Source organism: Aethalodelphis obliquidens, unplaced genomic scaffold, assembly GCF_003676395.1.
Source record: "Aethalodelphis obliquidens isolate GAN/ISIS:26980383/991018 unplaced genomic scaffold, ASM367639v1 scaffold5, whole genome shotgun sequence".
In the NCBI taxonomy this organism is placed as follows: Eukaryota; Metazoa; Chordata; class Mammalia; order Artiodactyla; family Delphinidae; genus Aethalodelphis; species Aethalodelphis obliquidens.
The window spans coordinates 12,917,853-12,940,617 of record NW_020837949.1 but is presented as its reverse complement, the minus strand read 5'-3'; the positions used below and the strand labels follow the sequence as shown (position 1 = coordinate 12,940,617).

The 22,765-nt window shown below is 39.0% G+C and overlaps 1 long non-coding RNA gene across 1 annotated transcript in view; it reads left to right on the top strand.

Annotated features, from left to right (window-relative positions):
- The first annotated feature begins 74 nt into the window (after positions 1-74).
- The window catches only part of LOC113618021 (uncharacterized), a 32,837-nt gene continuing 10,146 nt past the window's right edge, over positions 75-22,765 (top strand). The window contains exons 1-3 of the long non-coding RNA XR_003431854.1: positions 75-160; positions 2,989-3,090; positions 3,289-3,329. This is a non-coding gene — a long non-coding RNA (uncharacterized LOC113618021). The remainder of the gene's footprint in view (positions 161-2,988; positions 3,091-3,288; positions 3,330-22,765) is intronic.

Here is a 22,765-nt window from a genome sequence, read left to right as displayed (position 1 = left end):
GGAAGTTTGGCGGCTAGAGTGGAGTCTTAGTGAGAGACCCGGAACTCCTAACGTCTGACCTGGCGCCTGCGCAGTGAGACGAGCGCCTCCAGGTGAGCGGAGGACTGACGGAACGCAGGTTCAGGGGCGAGAGGCTTGGCTTTCATGAACGTCCTGCAGGGTTCGCTAACTCTCTTTTGTTGGAAATGGCTATAGCGCTGACCCCAACCCCCCAACCTCTGAAGCAATGTTTATGCGTGTGCCATGTGGTGGAGAATGAAATGCATTTTTTTTTTTTCTTTTCCTCCTTCCACTTTCTTTCTGCGTGATTTCTTTCTCTTTTCATCCAGCTTAGGCCTTGACGTGCTCCAAGCGCATTGCTTGACTTTAGGGGCTGAAGAAACTTCTGACTCATCAGGGGTGCCATTCCCCTCCCTCCCACCGAACTACTCATCTCTAACAGTCAATTAGTATCGCTTCCCGGAGGCCATTCTTGATACCCCTTTGCTGGATTAGGGGAACTATTTGGAGTGCTCTGTGTTTCTCTACCCCACTGGCCTGGAAGCTTCTTCAGGGAGTAGGGATGGGGTATTTATCTGACTCCTCAGTAGTTATCTAGACCCCGCTTGACAGTAGAAACACTGTATTTTACTCCGTAAGACATCTGCTCTCAAGCAAGCCATATAGGCATTGGCTGAAGCATTTGTTGAATATTTAATAGTTCAGCTGAGAACACTTCTTATTTTCTGAGCATTTTTCAAGGCCTGTCATAAATACTCTAAAATGTACCCCGGAATTAAGGTAAATCAGTGGCAAGCTATATTCCTAGAGGGTATTCTATTGACACCCTCTTCCCTCCTATAGAATTTTGTTTTATTAGGTTTTGATATCTTATCAATATGTGCTATAGAATTTGTTTTTATCAAGTTAAGTTTCGATATGTTATCAACCTATGATATAATTAGTAGCCTTGTTATCTTGGGTCTGGCTTAAGAAGTTGACACAGGGTGTAATGAGTATAGCATGCATAGCTCAGTCCAAAAGAAATATCCTGGGTAGGAATTTCACCTTGTCTTGGCTTGTTTTTATCTAATAACCACTGAATCACATAAACAAGGAGACTTCCTTTGAATACTGGCTGTTAGAAACTTTAAAGCCAAATTTGCTGTGGACTCAGGGCAGGAACTATTATATGTATATTTGCATACACAAATATAAACCTTGTTGGCTCTGTTTTGCATATATATCTTTGGTTTTTCCCTTTTCGCCTATTTATTATTTGTGTTATCAGGATGTTTTGTGACTCTCCGTAAGCTACCATAACTCTTTCTTAAAATATAGCAAGGTATAGAGAGTTACAGAGGGCTGTGTACTATGGGGCACTTTGTACCTTGTCTCTTATTAAGTCAATTTCATAGGGCTTATACTAGTTTCGGAGCCTGCTATAACAAAATACCACAAACTTGGTGGCTGAAAACATCAGAACTTTATTGTCTCACAGTTCTGGAGGCCAGAAGTCCAAAATCAGTATCAGTGGGCCCAAATCAAGGTGTTGGCAAGGCCACACTCCTTCCAGAGGCTCTGGGGTAGAATAATTTCTTTCACTCTTCCAGCTTCTGATGGTTGCTGGCATTCACTGACTTATGGCCACATTATTCCAATCTTCAAGGCCAGAATCTTCAAATATCTCTGTGCCTCCTCTTTACATCACCTTCTCCTCGATGTGTATCGGATCTCCTACTGCCTTCCTCTTATAGGGTTATGTGTAATTGCATTTAGGGCCCACAGGATAATCCCGGATGATCTCCCCATCTCAAGATTCTTAATTTATTCATATCTGCCAGGGCCCTTGTCACATATATAGTGGGATTTACAAGTTCTAGGGATTAGGACTGATAACCTTGGGGGACATTTTCCTGTCTACCACAGAGTTGGAAACAGCAAGTCTATGATAATAGGCCTATAAAAGCTGTTACTGACCAATGGGGAAGTTTAAATATTATGATGGGCAAACTAATGTAACAATAAAATTTAACCTCCTGTGGATATTAACTTCCAGACTTTGGCTTACCCACTTGTACCTCCAAGCTAAAGCTTCCTTAAGGACACTTGTTATAGTCAGAGATTGCCTTATATATTTCTATTTTCTATAGCCCAGTGTTTTAAATTTGTGGGTTATGAATCATTAGTTGGTTGTGAAATCAATTTAGTGGGTCGTGAACAGCATTAAAAGACATTAGAATAGGAAGTATCAGAGTGCATCACATGTAGTGAGGGTAATTATTGTTTCATGAAACAGTATGTATATGTGTATTGGATCATGATGTAAAATATACTGCTCACTCTAAGTTGTGGTAAAATGGAAAGCCTCTTCTGTAAGCAAATTCATTCCTCATCATACTCAGTGGCAAATGTTTCTTGCTATTTGAGCAGGAATTAAAGCTCCCATCAATTCAAGTTCTTATTGTGTGGAATAGTCCACGGGGCAGGTGGATACCTACTCCTTGAAGTAAATTAACTTATAGAGCCCTTATACTCTTTCCTAGTGTTGTGTAAGTTCTTCTTTCCTTCTTCTGCATTTACAATAGTTCTTTTCTAACTTTACAAAAGAAAGGTATATCCCTCACCTAGGGTGTAGAACCCTCTGGGATGACAAACAAAGGGACAATTCAACATGTTTTGGGAGAAGCTTCCTTTAATTATTAATCAAGGCATTATAAACCCTTCTTAGGCTTCCTGTCTTTTCCCATCTTACATATATCCCAGGTAAGAGTGAAGTAAGGCTGTTAGAAATATGGTAATTGGATATTTGTTGTGACTTTCTGAAATCAGATATACCGTGTGAGTGTGAATGGTGGGAGTGATAGTAATTTTCATCACATCTCTTTTAATCATCACATCTCTTTTATCTCTGTGGTTAAGAAGTGCATTATTATTGAAGGAGAGTCTGGTGAGAGCAAAGCAAAACCAGCATTGAAGAAAATATTGAACCCTAAATTTTTTTCACAGATTTAAACATAAGCAATATTTTCCAGCTATTCTGAACACTTATCTGTAAGATGTGTCATTATCTGGAAAGAAACGTGACTTTGAACAGCTGAAGGAGTGGAGGTTAGTGACAGTGATTCTTTTAAATATAAAATGGATTATTTTAAGAGACCTTCCTGTTTTTTCCCATTATACAGAATAATCTGCAAAAAATGTCATATGTAATTTTATTTTAGATTTGGTATGTGTTGTTCGATAAAACTTAAAACGTGTTGTAAAAATCACAGATCACCAAATAGTTCCCATTCCCTCCCTTTTTAGGCATAAGGTTGGAGTTAATTTCATGGCAATCGTGGAATTGGGTAAGGCCATAGGATTATTTCTGGCCAGTGAGTTATGAACAGAAGTATTGCCTTTACCCATATGAAACCTCTAGAGCTGTCCTTTCCCTCTGGTGCAGGGGATCATTGCTCTGTCAGCCTGGGCCCTTGAGTGATTATGAGGAGCAGATCTGTTCTGCCAGCCACAGTGTGCATGTAGCTTAGGTTAGAAAGAAGCCTTTGTTGTTTTGAGTCATACCATTTTGTTGTTTGTTACTGCAGCATGACCTAGCCTATCCTGTCTGATATACTTATTTTATCAAATTCTGCATCAGTATATAAATACTCCCATCCTGACCTCACTTTATCTTTTAACATGTTTGATACTTTGTGCTTCTTATTATCAAAAAATTATGTGTTAGCTGCCGGACTGATCTATTTTTTTTTTTTTTTTTTTTTTTTTTTTTTTTTTTTTTTTTTTTTTTTGTGGTACGCGGGCCTCTCGCTGTTGTGGCCTCTCCCGTTGCAGAGCACAGGCTCCGGACACGCAGGCTCAGCGGCCATGGCTCACGGGCCCAGCCGCTCCGCGGCACGTGGGATCTTCCCAGACCGGGGCACGAACCCGCGTCCCCTGCAGCAGCAGGCGGACTCTCAACCACTGCGCCACCAGGGAAGCCCAGGACTGATCTATTTTTAACAACATACTTTTATTCCTCATTAAATATATGGGAAAAGTTTTTATTACTACTTCAAAAAAAAAACTGGTTAGAGCTATTACAGAATTTTTATATGTGATTTTTATTTAGTTATTCCTGAAATCTGAAAACCAAATTTCAGTATACACATGGATATACTTTTTTAAAGGAATACTGTGCTTTTAAAAAATCATATTCTAATTCATAAATAATATTTATTGATTATGTTTTACTATTATGAGTTAAGTGATGACAGACCCATATAGATTTATTCCTGGTTTTATGACATTATAAAAATGTATAAACTAATTCTATTAGTTCTTACATCATTTTAATCTTGATTGGTTTTAATAATTGAGCTTATGAGATATATTTTGTGATCTATTTCTCAGTTTTTAGAAAATTTACATCAAATTCATATACTAACACATTCATTTGAATTGAAAATTGTCACACTTTTTCTCAAAGTGAATTTTATTTAGATGATTGGTTTGACAGTGAGGATCGACTTTACTAATTAGATTACATGGTCAATAGCACATTTTCTGCATATTGAATAAGTTATATCTGCAGCTCCAAGGTACAGCAAAAATATATAAAACACATGATGAAATGAAAATATTTTATAAAAAATATTTTACGTTAAATTAATACTGTTTCCATTTTGCTAGTCTTTTAAGGGTTATTTCAGGTAAGGCAAGATGCTTCTAAATGAGAACAAAACAAATATGGATTTGGTAAATCTTCGTATTGCTTTTTTGGTTTATTTCCCAGACATTGTGAAAGTGAATGGCTATGATGGCTGCGTAATAAATTATTTTCCTTTTATCTCAGATTTTAGATTCTCTTTTGGAGTAAAACAACCTCTACACTGTTTACAAGTTATTTTGAGTTGCAAAAATTCTTCTATGTTTTTCCTTATATTAGCATCTGTAGTAGAAACCTTAGCCACAGACAGTAACTGCCCAGGTCAATATATTCTTTTAAAAGTCAGGTTGAAAACAATTCTTTGTTTTCAGAAATTTTAAAGGAGGAACTAGTGAAGTTGTCAGTGGATAGATCATTACAAGTAATTTTTATGATAGATTTCTATGTAATTTTTGGCATCTAACTTGGAATGAGTTTAAAGAATTGGGTGATATTACTATACCTAGCTTTTTCCATTCCCATATACTTACTCATGTGAACAAAGTTTCTCAGTGCTTACGTCAATACAAGTGAAAATAGGGATAGAATTGATGCTGTCTCTTTCAAGCAATAAGTAATAGTCATACATGGATACATTAGGTAAATGGGGAAAACTTATGTCAAGAGATGTGTTAAATTTTTTGTTGTTTATAAGCATTCACCAAAATTCATGATATATTTAGTTTGTTTTGCTCACTTGTGTACCAAAAAATTGAAGTTTAAAAAAAATTAAAATTCAATCTACAAATATTTTGTTGCAGAGAGATATGATAGATGATCAAGAAATAAATGTCTTTTAAGCATAAAAACATATTAGGATATGGTGAAATTTCATGAGGTGAGTAGAATGTAAGTTGAAGGAGAAAAAGAAATGGTATAAACTTTTTGACTTCTAAAGAAGGCCTTATTCGTGAATTTTAAAAACAAATGATGATGGATATGAAATTACTATTCCTTTGGACATTGAAGAGATGATGTAATGGTTTTATTTTAAAATTTCAATGTTCATGATACACTTTGCCACTTTCTAAATTTATGATGAAGAATTTTAGATGTCAACCAAAGATGTGTGAGAGAGCACATGATTTTGTAAATTCTCTTAGGTGGTTCATAAGCAAAAGTTTGAAGACTGTGTTATATTTGTACACTAATGTTTTCTAAAGCTGTGTTGACAAGTGCTAACTGGAGAATTAAGGTAATTGTCTGAGAGTAATTACCATTTCCTGATATCTCTTTTTGTGAGAACTCATTGCAGAAAAAGAGTTTTATACCTGTTGCTTATCTGTGTAATTGTCTCATTTTCATAAGTGTGTGGATATTTATGTAGATTTAATCTAAATTATGGATACGGGAAAGCAAAGCTGTCTTCTGGTGGCACATACTACTACAAATGACCTTCATCCTTCCTTGTTGTTTCTATCACCCAATTCTCATATGTTTGTTGTATATCCTTTCAGACAAAGAAGTTGATAAATAAGGGAGAAATAAAACTTAGCAATATAGGAAACTGTTATCTCTTTATCAAAATAGTTTAAATGCATTTTCCCTCACATCAACACATCTAAAAATGTCAACATTTTGTGAAAGGATTTAGTAGCATGTACGTATCATATGAAGACCCATTGCCAAAGTATCCCTGAACCCTAGGTCCTCTATTTTTTGGGCTTCCCAGCTGTTTATTTCAAGCCTAAAATGATATTTATCCATTTATCCTCCACTCTTTATACTAATACTTCAGTTGTCTGAAGTAGTACATGTACATATATTGAAAACTGGAGAAGGTTATAACTTCTGTTCTCAAGTCATACATATTTTTAAAAAAGAAGAAAAAGCATCTATTATAATACCCAGATATTTACCATTTCTGTGTTCTTCCTTCATTCCTGAAGTTCCAAGTGTCCCTCTAGTATAATTTCCTTTCAGCCTAAAGAACTTCTTTTATCACTTTTTTTAGAGCAGATCTGCTTGTGACAAATTCTTTTATTTTTGCTTCATGTGAGAATGTCTTTATTTATTTATTTTTTTGCAGTATGCAGGCCTCTCGCTGTTGTGGCCTCTCTCGTTGCGGAGCACAGGCTCCAGACGCGCAGGCTCAGCGGCCATGGCTCATGGGCCCAGCCGCTCCACAGCATGTGGGATCTTCCCGGACCGGTGCACGAACCTGTGTCCCCTGCATCGGCAGGTGGACTCTCAACCACTGCGCCACCAGGGAAGCCCAAGAGAATGTCTTTATTTCACTGTCATTCCTTAAAGGTATTTTCACTGAATATAGAATTCTGGGCTGATAGTTGTTTTCATTCAGCTCTTAAAAATGTTATTCCACTATCTTCTGCTCTCCATAGTTTCTGATGAGAAATCAGCAATAATTCAAATGGTTGTTCCATTATATGTAATGTGTGAAGTTTTAAGATTTAAGAAAAAAAAAAACCTTTGGTCTTTAGAAGTTTGATTTGATGAATCTGCCTTTTTTTTTTTTTTTTTTTTTTTGCATTTATCCTGTTTGGGTTTCCTGAGCTTCTTGAATCTGTACATTTGTGTCTTTCACCAAATTAGGGAAGTTTTGGCCATTATTTTTTTCAAAAATTCTTTTTATACTAATTTGCTTCTCCTGTCCTTCTAGGGCTCCAGTGACTCAAATGTTAGATTATTTGCTAATGCTCTGTTTTTTTATTCCCCTCTCACATGAGATAACTTCTATAATCTATTTTCAATCTAATCTTCAATTTCACTGGCCCTTTCCTTTCTCACTGTCTCTATTCTGTTATCAAGCCATTGCAGTGACATTTTTATTTCAGATGAAATGTTTATTTTATTTTCAGCCCTAAAATTTCGATTTGAGTTTTTGCTATTGATTCTGTTATTTTGCAAGAACTGTGTTTCTATTCACTTAAGGAATGTTTATCTTTGTGAAGCATGGATATGATGACTACTTTAAAGTAATTGATATTTCCAATATCTAGGTTGTTTTGGGGTTGGCACATCTTAATTTTCTTTTCCCTTGAGAATTGATCACAGTTTCCTGGTTTTTTGTATGTTGAGTAACTTTGGATTGTATCTTGTATTTCGAATATTAGGTAGTGAGTCTGTCAGCCCTGTTAAAATTCTCTGGAGAATGTTGATTTTTTTGTCAGTTTGTTTGTTTTAGTAGGCAGTCAGCTTGGCTATATTTGGATTGCAAGTTATGTGTGGCTTCTATGTCAGTACAATTTTCAAAGCCCTTGCAATGCTGCTTTGGGTCAGTTCTTTTTTTTTTAAATTATTGGTTGATTGATAGATTGATTTTTGGCTGCGTTGGGTCTTCACTGCTGTGCACGGGCTTTCTCTAGTTGCGACGAGCGGGGGCTACTCTTCGTTGCGGTGCGCGGGCTTCTCATTGTTGTGACTTCTCTTGTTGTAGGGCACAGGCTATAGGTGCGCAGCCTTCAGTAGTTGCAGCACGTGAGCTCAGTAGTTGTGGCTCATGGGCTCTAGAGCACAGGCTCAGTAGTTGTGGTGCACGGGCTTAGTTGCTCTGTGGCATGTGGGATCTTCCCAGGCCAGGGCTCGAACCCGTGTCCCCTGCATTGGCAGGTGGATTCTTAACAACTGTGCCAGCAGTGAAGTCCCCTGGATCAGTTCTAAGCATGTGCAGATTAGGGAGTGAGCCCCATAATGGGTCAGTTTATATAGAGAATTATGTTTCCCTTTCTCTATGTTTCTACTCTCTGAGATTTCCTTCACACTCTCTGGCTCTCAGGGGCCTCTTTTTTTCCTCATCCTCTGGCTGCTATAAAGACATGTTTCTTTTAGGAGTTTAGTTTTGTACATTGCCATGACTGGGGCCACCCATGGGGCCAAATAGGGAGGAAAAAGGGAGAGAGAAAAATGGTAGGGGTTCCTCTGCAGTCTTTAGATGACAAGGCCCCTCCCCCACTTCCTGTGTTCAGAATGATAAGTTACCTCTTGAGGTTTCAGATGCTTGCTCCACCACCAGCACTGTAGTGCAGGCCCATGATTGGGGCTAACCTTGCAGCAAGGCTAGAGAAGAAAAAAGAGAGGAGAAAGTGCATTTTCCCTATACTTTCTGGCTCTCAGGTTCCCCTTTTCTTGGTCCTCAAGACAGGAAGACAGTGTTTCTCTTGGAGTTTTTTGCTGCCTGTGCTGCTGCACAGTTCCTCACTTGGGCCACCCTCGGGTGAAATCTGGGAATTGCAAGAGGAAAAACAAAAGGAAACTCATCACCTATTACCCAGAGATGATCTGTTTACATTCCAGAGTAAAAATCTTTCCCATCCTCTTGAGAAGAGATTGCCATCAGTCCCTTCATAAACTCTGAGTCTCATAATTTTGGGGTCTTCACCTCTGGTTTTAGCACTGCTGCATCTGCAGGGTAACGTCAGGCCCTCATTGTGTTGTCCTGTGGGGAAGTGGGCATCAGAACTGGTGCTAAGATGCTCTCTGAGTAATAAATGGCCTGTTGTCTAATCCAGAGACCTTGTATTTCCATGTACAGAAATCAACTCAAAATGTATCATAGATCTAAATGTAAGAATAAAAACTATAAAATTTCTTTGAGAAAACATACAAGAAGATTACTGTGACATTAGGTTAGGCAAAGTCTTCTTGGACAGGACATGAAAAATACAAACCATAAAATAAAAAGTTGATAAATTGTACTTCATCGAAGATGTAAAAGTTCTGATCTTTGAAATACACTGTTAAAAATATGAAGAGGTAAGCCACAATTGGGAGAAAATATTTGCAAAAATTGTACCGGATAAAGGACTCATGTCCAGTCAGAAAATATAAAGAACTCCTACAACTAAAAATTAAGACAAACAACCCAATTAAAAATGGGCAAAAGATGTGAACAGACTCTTCACCAAAGAAGATATACAGATGGGAAATGAGCATGTGAAAAGATGCTTAACATCGGGGAAATGCAAACTAAAGGCAACTTACTGACTAGAATGGCTAAAATTAAAAACAGACAATAAAAGTGTTGGTGTGGATGTGGAGCTAGTGGAATTGGAACATGGTACAGGCACTTTGGAACACAATATGGCAAATTATTATGTTAAGTATATCCTTACCAGAATTCCCCAAAATTCCATTCCACCCAAGAGAAATGAAAAAATATGTTTACACAAAGACTTGTATTCAAATGTTCATAGCAGCCTTATTTATAATAGTCCAAACTGAGAAATGTGAAGGAATGTGTGTGTAAATGCAGAAGATATTCTTGAAGCCAGTTTGACTGAAAAAGTGTTCTTCTCTAGCTATTTTTTTTTTTGCGGTACGCGGGCCCCTCACCGTTGTGGCCTCTCCCGTTGCAGAGCAGAGGCTCCAGACGCTCAGGCTCAGCGGCCATGGCTCACAGGCCCAGCCGCTCTGCGGCATGTGGGATCCTCCCAGACGGGGGCACGAACCCGTGTCCCCTGCGTCGGCAGGCAGACTCTCAACCACTGCGCCACCAGGGAAGCCCTTCTCTAGCTATTTCTAATTTTATTAATTGAATTGCTTTTCTTTCTTTCTTAGCCAATTTTTCTTAATCAAACACTGTATTATCAGCACATCACGGTTCCTTCCCACTACTTGCTTGTTCAGTACTTTTCCCTATTTCTTTTTCTTAAAACTTTACTAATGGGGAAATTACCTCATCCCTTCACAGTGAATCTTGTCTGCTATCTGCTCATAGGAATTCTAGAAGCCCATCATCATCATCATCATTGTCATCATAGCAGCAGCAGCAGCATATAAGCATCACCATCACCATCATCATCATCCTTAAGTGATTTTTCAATCCCACTCACTGCCCATCTAAAACAGGGCAGATGCCACATAGCTTAGCTTTAGCAGACCTATTTTACTGTTCCAAAATAATCTCATTCCCAAGCCTGTTACAGTGGTTCTTATGGTGTGAGGTGCTATAGCAGAGTGGTTAAGAGCATATTCTGTGAAGCTAGATTCCCTGGATTCAAATTTTGGCTCAGCCGTTTACTAGCTGTGCAACCTCAGGCAAGTTATTTAACCCTTCTGTGCCTAAATCTTGGGCAAGTTATTTAACCTCTATGTGCCTTAATTTCCTCCTCGGTCAAATCAGACTGATGCTAGTACCTGTTTCATAGGATTGTTCTGAGTATTTTTTTAAAAAAATTTAAATTTTTAAATTAAAAAATTTTTTTAACATCTTTATTGGAGTATAATTGCTTTACAATAGTGTTTTAGTTTCTGCTTTATAACAAAGTGAACCAGCTATACATATACATATATCCCCAAATCTCTTTCCTCTTGCGTCTCCCTCCCTCCCACCCTCCCTATCCCACCCCTTGTTCTGAGTATTAAATGTAGTATTATAGGTAAAGCACTTAGAACAGTGCCTGATAAATAGTTAGCTCTTAGTAAATGCTGATTGTTATTATAATTATATTGTTATTCCTCTTTCCTGGAATGTCCTGTTCCCTCCTTTCTATTTAACCAAGCCATCTATCCTGAAGGCTCAGATTAAGTTCCATGTCTGACTTAAAATCATCCTTTATTTTTTTAAATTTTTATTGGAATAAAGTTGATTTAAAATGTTGTGCTAGACTCTGCTGTACAGCAAAGTGAGTCAGTTATACATATACATGTATCCACTCTTTTAAAAATTCTTTTCCCATATAGGTCATTAAGAATATTGAGAAGAGTTCCCTGTGCTCTGTAATAGGTCCTTATTAGTTATCTCTTTTATATATAGTAGCATGTATATGCATCCTGACTGTTTTTTGTTCTTACTGATATTCCTCCTCTCTACATTTGTATGGTACTTATAATCTGACCCATGTCATTTAACCCAATTATGTATTGAAGTCTTTTGGCCTCCCCCTCTCTAGCTGCAGTTTAGCTTCTCTGAGAGCAGGAAGTGTGTCTTGTTTGCACTCTCTTTGAGTTCCAGACCCACATCTTTAAGGATGGGCTGGGAACTTTTAACCTGAGTGTCCCACCACTACCTCAAAGCCCATGTGCTGGGTATTCCCACTTGCACCTCCATATGTACTGTCCATTCTTTTCCACCCTGCCCTGTGCTGTAGGAGCTGACCTTCTAGGACTGCGTTTCATTGGGCCCAGGCATTGGGAGGCACCACCAAGAGATTGGAGGGCGGGGGTATTTATTCCCTTGAGTTTCCCCAGCCTGGGTGGCTACGTCTTCTACCCAAAGCCATTGGGCAGCCCTTCTCTACAGTCACAGCTCTTGCTGAGCTCTGCTAACTGCTCTCCTGCTCTGGACCCTTCAGGCCTATGGGCAGTAATAGCCTTCTGTTTTGGCAGTTGGGATGCTTCACCATCCATTGTTAGTTTCCTTAACAGCCCACGTATCTTTAATTTCTTCTTTTCTCATCCTTATATTATTTTTTTTCTGTTTAATAGAAATGATAACGGGAATCTCATTTTGCACCTGATTTCAGAAAGAGGAAGCTTCCAATTTTTTTACCATTAAATATAATGCTTGCTGAGGTTTACTGTAGACATTATTTATCAGATTATGGCTTTTTGCTTCCCCCCCCCTTTTTTTTTTGACATCTTTATTGGAGTAAAATTGCTTTACAGTGTTGTGTTAGTTTTTTTTATTTTAATATCTTTATTGGAGTATAATTGCTTTACAATGGTGTGTTAGTTTCTGCCCCATAACAAAGTGAATCAGTTATACATATACACATGCTCCCATATCCCCTCCCTCTTGTGTCTCCCTCCCACCCTCCCTATCCCACCCCTCTAGGCTGTCACAAACCACCGAGCTGATCTCCCTGTGCTATGCGGCTGCCTCCCACCAGCTATACATTTTATGTTTGGTAGTGTATATATGTCCATGCCACTCTCTCACTCTGTCACAGCCTCCCCCTCCCCCTCCCCATATCCTCAAGTCCATTCTCTAGTAGGTCTGTGTCCTTATTCCCATCTTACCCCTAGGTTCTTCATGACCTTTTTTTTCCTTAGATTCCGTATATATGTGTTAGCATACAGTATTTGTTTTTCTCTTTCTGACTTACTTCACTCTGTATGACATACTCTAGGTCCCTCCACCTCACTACAAATAACTCAATTTCATTTCTTTTTATGGCTGAGTAATATTCCATTGTATATATGTGCCACATCTTCTTTATCCATTCATCTGTTGATGGACACTTAGGGTGCTTCCACGTCCTGGCTATTGTGAATAGAGCTGCAATGAACATTTTGGTACATGACTCGTTTTGAATTATGGTTTTCTCAGGGTATATGCCCAGTAGTGGGATTGCTGGGTCATATGATAATTCTATTTTTAGTTTTTTAAGGAACCTCCATACTGTTCTCCATAGTGGCTGTATCAATTTACATTCCCACCAGTTGTGTTAGTTTCTGCTGTATAACAAAGTGAATCAGCTATATGTATACATATTTCCCCATATCCCCTCCCTCTTGCATCTGCCTCCCACCCTCCTTATCCAACCTCTCTAGGTGGTTGCAAAGCACCGAACTGATCTCCCTGTGCCATGCAGCTGCTACCCAGTAGCTATCTATTTTACACTTTGTAGTGTATATATGTTAGTGCCACCCTCTCACTTCATCCCAGCTTCTCCTTCCCCCTCCTTGTGTCCTCAAGTCCATTCTCTATGTCTATGTCTTTATTCCTGTCCTGCTCCTAGGTTCATCAGAACCAGTTTTTTTTTAATATTACATATATATGTGTTAGCATACTGTATTAGTTTTTCTCTTTCTGACTTACTTCACTCTGTATGACAGACTCTAGCTCCATCCACCTCACTACAAATAACTCAATTTCGTTTCCTTTTATGGCTGAGTAATATTCCATTGTATATATGTGCCACATCTTCTTTATCCATTCATCTGTTGATGGATACTTAGGTTGCTTCCATGTCCTGGCTATTGTAAATAGTGCTGCAATGAACATTGTGGTACATGACTCGTTTTGAATTATGGTTTTCTCAGGGTATATGCCCAGTAGTGGGATTGCTGGGTCATATGGTAGTTCTGTTTTTAGTTTTTTAAGGAACCTCCATACTGTTCTCCATAGTGGCTGTATCAACTTACATTCCCACCAACAGTGCAGGAGGGTTCCCTTTTCTCCACACCCTCTCCAGCATTCATTGTTTGTAGATTTTTTGATGATGGCCATTCTGACTGGTGTGAGGTGATACCTCATTGTAGTTTTGATTTGCATTTCTCTAATGATTACTGATGTTGAGCATCTTTTCATGTGTTTGTTGGCAATCTGTATGTCTTCTTTGGAGAAATGTCTATTTAGGTCTTCTGCCCATTTTTAGATTGGGGTGTTTGTGATTTTGATATTGAGCTGCATGAGCTGCCTGTATATTTTGGAGATTAATCCTTTGTCAGTTTCTACATTTGCAAATATTTTCTCCCATTCTGAGGGTTGTCTTTTGGTCTTGTTTATGGTTTCCTTTGCTGTGCAAAAGCTTTTAAATTTCATTAGGTCCCATTTGTTTATTTTTGTTTTTATTTCCATTTCTCTAAGAGGTGGGTCAAAAAGGATCTTGCTGTGATTTATGTCATAGAGTGTTCTGCCTATGTTTTCCTCTAAGAGTTTTATACTGTCTGGCCTTACATTTATGTCTTTAATCCATTTTGAGTTTATTTTTGTGTATGGTGTTAGGAAGTGGTCTAATTTCATTCTTTTACATGTAGCTGTCCAGTTTCCCCAGCACCACTTATTGAAGACGCTGTCTTTTTCCACTGTATATTCTTGCCTCCTTTATCAAAGATAAGATGACCATATGTGCATGGGTTTATCTCTGGGCTTTCCATCCTGTTCCATTGATCTGTATTTCTGTTTTTGTGCCAGTACCATACTGTTTTGATTATTGTAGCTTTGTAGTATAGTCTGAAGTCTGGCAGCCTGATTCCTCCAGCTCTGTTTTTCTTTCTCAAGATTGTTTTGGCTATTCAGGGTCTTTTGTGTTTCCATACAAAGTGTGGAATTTTTTGTTCTAGTTCTGTGAAAAATGCCAGTGGTAGTTTGATAGGGATTGCATTGAATCTGTAGATTGCTTTGGGTATTATAGTCATTTTCACAGTGTTGATTCTTCCAATCCAAGAACATAGTATATATCTCCATCTGTTTGTATCATCTTTAATTTCTTTCATCGGTGTCTTTTAGTTTTCTGTGTACAGGTCTTTTGTCTCCTTAGGTAGTTTTATTCGTAGGTATTTTATTCTTTTTGTTGCAGTGGTAAATGGGAGTGTTTCCTTAATTTCTCTTCCAGATTTTTCATCATTAGTGTTCCATGTAGCCTAACTTTTTATTGTCACAGTAGGCCCTGGGTTATCCATTTTCAGAGAACCAACCTTTGGCTTAGATAATCTTGTCTACTGTATGTTTGTTTTCTATTTTATTGTTTTCATCTATGTTTATTATCTTCTTTTCTGTTTGGGTTGAATTTGTTGCTTGTTTTTTGGTTTTTACTACTTATAAATGTGGATGCTTAGCATATTGATTTTAATCTACTTCATTATTTTTTTAATAAATTTATTTATTTTCTTTTTGGCTATATTGGGTCCTTGTTGCTGCGCACGGGCTTTCTCTAGTCGCGGCGAGTGGGAGCTACTCTTCGTTGTGGTGCATGGGCTTCTCATTGCAGTGGCTTCTCTTGTTGCAGAGCATGGGGTCTAGGTAGGCGGGCTTCATTAGTTGTGGCACATGGGGTCAGTAGTGGTGGCTTGCAGGCTCGAGAATGCAGGCTCAGTAGTTGTGGTGCACAGGCTTAGTTGCTCCATGGCATGTGGGATCTTCTCGGTCCAGGGCTCGAACCTGTGTCCCCTGCATTGGCAGGTGGATTCTTAACCACTGCTCCACCAGGGAAGCCCTTTAGCATATTGATTTTAAACCTGTCTTCTTTCCTACTATGTGCATTTAAAGAAATGATGACTTCTGAGGAGGGTGAGAACCCTGTGAGCTAGCATAGCTAGAGAAAGAATCACAGAGAAGATGGGAACTGCATTTTCAGAAAGAGGAAGGGAAGTGCATAGCAGGCTGATACAATATTGTAAACAAAAACTTAGTGGCAAGATGTATTAAAAGTTTTTTTAATAGAAAATTTCAAACATATACACAAGCAGAAAGAGCGACAGAATGAACCCCTATGTACCCATCACCCGATTTCATGGCCCATCTTCCCCTCCTTTAATATTATTTTGAAGCAAATCATAGATGGCATATGATTTCACATGCATGTATTTCAGCATACATGTCTAAAAGATTGGGACTTTCTTTTGCTTATTTAAAATAAAATCAGCCTTTTTCGGGACCTTGTAATGCAGTGCGAATAAGCAGTAACATTATCATGGTAATTTGGCCTGATGACTCATGAATATCCAAATCTGGGGCAATATGGCCTTCTGACTCTTAAACCCAAACTCAAATCCTGGAACTGTTATAACTCTGAGAGAGCAAAAAGTCACACCTGTCAATACCAGAGAAAAAGGATCCAAAGATGTTGTCATCACAGAGGTTATTGAAAAACATGTTTCCATTAGTGACCAGGAATCTTATCATTTAGATCACTTGCACAGGAAATCAACACAGTCTAGCATAGCCCATGGGCCATTTAGAAGGACTCTTGTTTAAGGGGCATAATGCCTTGTGTAAATTGCAGGCACGCACTCTTCATCTTTTTCTTAATTGGTTAATGTATTTTTTTAAAATAAATTTATTTATTTATTTATTTATTTGGCTGCATTGGGTCTTTGTTGTTGCGAGCAGGCTTTCTCTAGTTGTGGCGAGTGAGGGCTACTCTTCATTGTGGTGCGCAGGTTTCTCATTGCAGCAGCTTCTCTTGTTGTGGAGCACAGGCTCTAGATGTGCGGACTTCAGTAGTTGTGGCTCGCGGGCTCTAGAGCACAGGCTTAGTAGTTGTGGCACACAGGCTTAGATGCTCCACGATATGTGGGATCTTCTTGGCCCAGGGCTCAAACCCATGTCCCCTGCATTGGCTGGCAGATTCTTAACCACTGCGCCAGCAGGGAAGCCCTAGGCACACACTCTTATGTTAGCTTGGCTCATTGTCTGCTGCGTTGACCCACTCCTTCTCACTCTAGCTTTTGGAAGTTCCCCTTTGTATCCCACCATTGGGGTGGATTTTGCGATCCTCGAAGAGGCATGCTCTTTTTCTGCTCCAGGGGGCAGCATGGTTAAAAACAAAAGTTTCGGAATCAGATAGAACTAGGTCTGAATCCTATGTCCCGTACTTAAGAGATCTAGATACTCTTTTAGCTATTTTCCTCATCAATAAAACAGATTGGTAATGGCTATTTAGCAAGACCATCGTGAGAATTGATAAATATAATGTGTGAACCACATGGTGTTTGCCATTACTCATTCCTCTCAGTTTAAGGTTGAACCTGCCTTCCTAGGAGTTACCTAAATCTTGGTATGTATCTCTGGACTTGGTCAACAGAAATTAAACTCTACTTGGACATTTGTTATCATTATATCCGAATCTCCGAGTTGTCTGCTCTTAGAATGTTTTCCATATTTCTTAATTTCTGAATCCAGAAGTTCTCTCAAAGTTTCTAGTTTCCTCCACTATTCTGCCCTGGGTGGCAGGAGTTCTTGTCCTCGGCCATACATCAGAATGTTAGAAATTCTTATTTAACTGAAACATTTTGCCTTTGAACTGTCTACTTGACAGCATTAGCATTCTTGGAACTCCACATTTATATTTCATCATATCCTCTCCAACCCATTTTGAGTTCTTAACTGAGTCATAATAATTTGGAGAGAATATATTATTTTCCAATAGCACCGTGGGGAATCAGAGTTACTAGTGAGAAAAGGGTTTGAAAGAGAGTTTAGAAACCCGAAAGGAAATACTCATTTGCTTCACAAATTTTCCTGCAGTTAGCTTTCCCAGTGACGAGACTGACGCTTCATTGTGGCAGCCTCGTATCTATTTAGTCTCTGTGGCTTCATTTTTCCATCTTCAGAGTGATAGATAATAGTGCCAGTGGTCAGTATTCTCTGAGTGGATTCTGAATAAGTATTCGTGTGACTTATTAATGATAGCATCGTAGTACCTACCCCACACGGTTAAGGAAATAGGAGAGTATTTGTGTCGCGGTTAAACACAAGAGTTTTAGAGCCAGACAACCTAGGTTTGAAGCCCAGCTTTACCACTTATTACCCACATGACTTTGGGCAAGTTACTTAACCTTTTATACCTTTACTTTCTCCATCTGTGAAATGGCAATAATAATAGCATCTGTTTCATAGGGCTGTTAGAGGATTAAATGAAATAAATTCTGGTATTTAAGCACTCTATAAAAATCTTCTTATGGTTATTCTTTAAAGTACTAATGGTGATTAAAGTATTGAAATAAGTAGGTGTGAAAGCTCCAGCACAGTAGGTGCTTAATAAATGTGAGAAGTTGATAATTATTTTTCTCTCTTTCAACAATTCCTTCTCTGTCAACTGAATAGCAAAGATGAAAAGTAAATGGTAAAGTGGTTAAGGACCTGGACTCTGGAATCAGACTGTCAGGGTTCAAATCCTAAATCTAAACTTTACTAGCTGTGTGGCCTTAGGCAAGTTACTTAACTTCTCTGTGCCTCAGTTCCCTCATCTATAAAGTTACATAATAGTAGAACCTACCTCATAAAATTATTATGAGGATTAAATGGTTTGATATAGTGAAGTATTTAATAACAGTCTCAAAACACAGTCAGTGCTATATATATGTATATTAAATAAAATATTTTTATTAAAAAAATTTTAATCCCAAATTCCATGTGCATAAGTTCTCATTATGTAAATACATATGGTGGGTGATTGACATTGAGGTTGGATGAACTGTGGATAAGTTATATTGTTACAAATAGAGTTTTTAAACTCAGAGAAGAGAAACATGAAAACCAATATATACAGTTATAATATTAATAATTATTTAATACTTACTACACATTGGTTACTGGTTTAAATACTCAACATGAATTATCTCCTTTAATTCTTACCACAATCCTTTGAGGTAGGAGCTATTTTATTCTTATGTTACAGATGAGAGAAATGAGGCACAGAGAGACTACATAACTTGCCTAAGGTCACAGAGTAGAGCTGGGTTAACTCTGAATCTGTCTCCACAGCCCTTGCATGTCACTCTTATGACCAATCACCCTCCCAGTGAGACGGGCAGAATGGTGCTCTGCAGGTCATGGGCTTAAGCCAGTGGCTCTTCACACTCTGAGTCACTCATCCTTGCTCCAGACGCGCAGGCTCAGCGGCCATGGCTCACGGGCCCAGCCGCTCTGCGGCATGTGGGATCCTCCCGGACCGGGGCACAAACCCGTGTCCCCTGCATCGACAGGCAGACTCTCAACCACTGCGCCACCAGGGAAGCCCCACTCACCCTTTTGAGATACAAGTGGACTTTCTCCTGGTTGAGGCCGGGGAGTTTAAAACATAGTGTCAGTTTTCTGCATAGCCTAATGCTAGTCCAAAAACTCTAGTAACATAAAATAAGTTTTCCCCCCTAAAATTTATTTGGCTCTTTATCCCAAGTTGCTTTTATACAAAAATGAACATGTAATAAATGTAGGCACTCCTGGGTCTTGCTAGTAATACAAAAATAAACACATTGACAAATAAATGTGGAAGTACAGTTGACCCTTGAACAATGCAGAGGTTAGGGGTGCGACCTTCCTCACAGTGGAAAATCCATGCATAACTTTATGGTCAGCCCTCCAAATCCCCAGTTCCCTATTCTCAGATTCAACTAACCTTGTATTGTGTGGTCCTGTAGTACTCATTTACTGAAAAGAATCTGTGTGTGTATGAACAACTTGTATTGTTCAAGGGTTGACTTCACTAAAGGCTGGCTTAGCAAAAAAACATGGTCGCCAATACACACAGAAGGCTTGACCATCAGCAGGATTTCTCTGACAATTACATTAATAGTTAAATTTCTGAACACAGAGAGGCAACAGATACTAAAGGGGTGTTGGGACATTTTCTTGGGAAAACCATGGAGCAGCTACATTTTGCCACAGTTCCTGGAACACTCGCGTTCGCCAGAGCCCTGGACCTTCCCTTGCTTTCCAAACAGGAGAGTCTGATACTGAAACTACGGTTGTTTAGGATCCAACTCTCACCATAGCAGCCACAGGTTACTTCAGTTTTATCTTAAACATCCATAGGCAACAGCGACTGTTTTGGTCACCCATCACACATTTGCTCTTCCTGTGGGTCAGAACATCCTGAATTTCCTCTGGTGAACCTTTCCCCGTGACTCAACCCTGTGGATTTTGGATCGGGTGAGGCTCCTTTCTGGCACCAGACGTGGAACATATGACCAAAGTCTGACTCATCAGGAGTGGACAGTGACCCAACTTGATCCAATCAGTGTGAACCCAGGACTCATAGGGGAGGTATTAGAAAAAGGCACTGTCTTCTCTGCTAGAATACAGTAGGGAGGATGGGAGCCCAGAGAGCTGCCGAGTGGAGAATGAGAATGAAGCCAACAGTGAGAGCAGTGCCAAGAGGGAAGGAAACGCTGTCATCCTGATAACATCATTTGGGCTCCAGGCTCACTGAAAATCATGCATCCTGAGACTTTTCAATAACAAACCAAAACCCTTTGCTGATGCCAGTTTGAGTTGAGTTTCTGTCACTTGCAACAGGACAGTTACCTGACATTGCAAAACAGACTATGGAGCTTTGTATTATTCATGGTAGCTTGTACCACTGTTTTAAAAAATTTATCTTAGGGCTTCCCTGGGGGCGCAGTGGTTGAGGGTCCGCCTGCCGATGCAGGGGACACGGGTTCGTGCCCTGGTCTGGGAAGATCCCACATGCTGCGGAGCGGCTGGGCCCATGAGCCATGGGCGCTGAGCCTGTGCGTCCGGAGCCTGTGCTCCGCAACGGGAGAGGCCACAACAGTGAGAGGCCCGCGTACCGCAAAAAAAAAAAAAAAAAAAAAATTATCTTAAAAAATCTATCTATCTATTATCTATTTCTTTTTCTTTTTAAAAATAGAGTAAAGCTTCATGTTTTTTGAGATCTCCTAGAGACCTTCATGGATCCCTAATTATTAATTGCCATTGTAGCATATAATTCCTTCCTAAATGCACATGTGAGAGTGCGCACATCCATAATGACAAGTCAAGGACTGAAGATGCTGCAGTGGAATTTGGGTGCTGGGATCATGCACCAGCTGCTTGGGGCATAGGATTCTGAAAATTAATGTTTTAGCAAAATTATCTATTACCACAGGATGCACACTTTAGGATCATTAAAGAGGAAACTAAACCTCAAATGCTAAATCTGCAATGTCAAGGATTAACTATATTGCCTCACTGTGTTAATTTGTCCTACTGCAATGTTTTCCTTTCCCTTCCATTTCATCAAGTCCGACTTTTCCTTTAAAAGCCTTCATATCTAACATCCATGCTCCAGAGTAAATTCTGGGTCCAAATACATTTGCTAGCCACTAAAGCAAAGTGAAAATATTAGAAATGTGCCACCTCCTTTTTTTAGTTAAAAAAATTTTTTTTTAAACCTTTCTCTAAAGTCCACAGTTTACTGACCTTTACATTGTAGATTTTCTGTACTTACTGATACAGGAAAAGCAGAGTCATTTAAATGAGTTTCACTTTAAGAGAAGCTGGTATTTGAGAAGTAATATTTATGAAATGACTATTTGAAGGAGTGATTATTTGTATAAAAAAGATTTTTCACTTGAAACAAAGCCTTTTCTATGTTTCCCATTAATATTTACCCTAGTGAGTAAGCTATTTGACTTAATTTATAAAATTGTCCTTAGAATTCTGGAAATTCAGAACAGGAAAAATGTTTGATGATAATTTCATATTTGTAGAAGCCACGGAATGAGACAAGTTAAATAATTTGCCCAGTTAGTGATTGCTTGGTTAGCGGTAGTTGAGAATGTGTTGCCAGTAGACCCACCTTCTTCTTAAAAGAAGTTCTTCAGGAACCCTCCCTTTGCAACCCGACCCCCTTCCCCAGCCAAAGAAGTTCTTAGACAGAAAGAAAAATGATACAGGTCAGAAACTCGGGCCTCATAAAGAAAGGAAGAGCATTAGAGAAGGAATAAATAAAGGTAATATAAATCTTTTATTTTTCTCATTCTTAATCTAACATAATAGTTTGCTCAAAATAATAATAGAAACAAGGTATTTGGTGATTGTAGCTTCTGCATAGTGAAATGAATGACAGTGCTATTATGAGGAATTGGAAATGCCCTGTTATAAAGCACTTGGATTACCCATGAAGTGGTATAGTGTTATTTGAAAATGGACTTGGGTTAGTTATTAACATCCATTATTTACCACCTGGATGAACTTGGGCAAATTACTGAGTGGCTCCCTTCATCTGACAAAAGTACATAATACAGGTTTATAGAATTTTGATGATCAAATGAAAAGTCCTCTGTTCAATGCTTGGCACAAATTAGGCAGCCAACAAATGGGGGGCTGGATGCTCATAACTGTCCTTCTGACCTGCCCTCCCTTCCAGTTGTCTGAGTTAATTGCAGAGGTTCTGGTTTTCCTGGCAGGACTATCCTTGTCCTGGTCTAGAATCTTGCTTTTGGACCACAGTTCCTGCTTCCTTTCTGGCTGTTTGTCCTCCTTCATTTAGTGGATGTTTTGGGTCCCATCAACTTGCTCATTGACTGTGTTCCTGTGATTTTAGTTCTGGGTGCTCTCACTTGGCTTGGGTTAGAGCACCACTCCCATCAGGTCACTCAGTAACCTGCCTTCTAACCTTGGCAAAATCATTTCAGGTCCTGTACCATACCTGTGTTTCTCTATGGCATGTGCTTGTCAGACTGATGCATAAGGATCCAGTTGAGGGAGGAGATGGCTTTTGGCTTGCAATGAGCAGAGAACCCTGGAAAAACCACGACTCGTAATTTTTTCCTGAAAAGAATCTTCACTTTCAAAAAGAATAGGGTGAAAATATACAGTTCAAATCACTTAGAAGCAGAATTGTCTCTAAGGAGAATACTTTTAATTTTGGATGTCAGTGACTCTTTGATTGGTTTTGTACTTTTGAATGAATTTGTTCATTTTGGAACCTGGGGAAGCCTATCTGCATGGGCAATTAATCA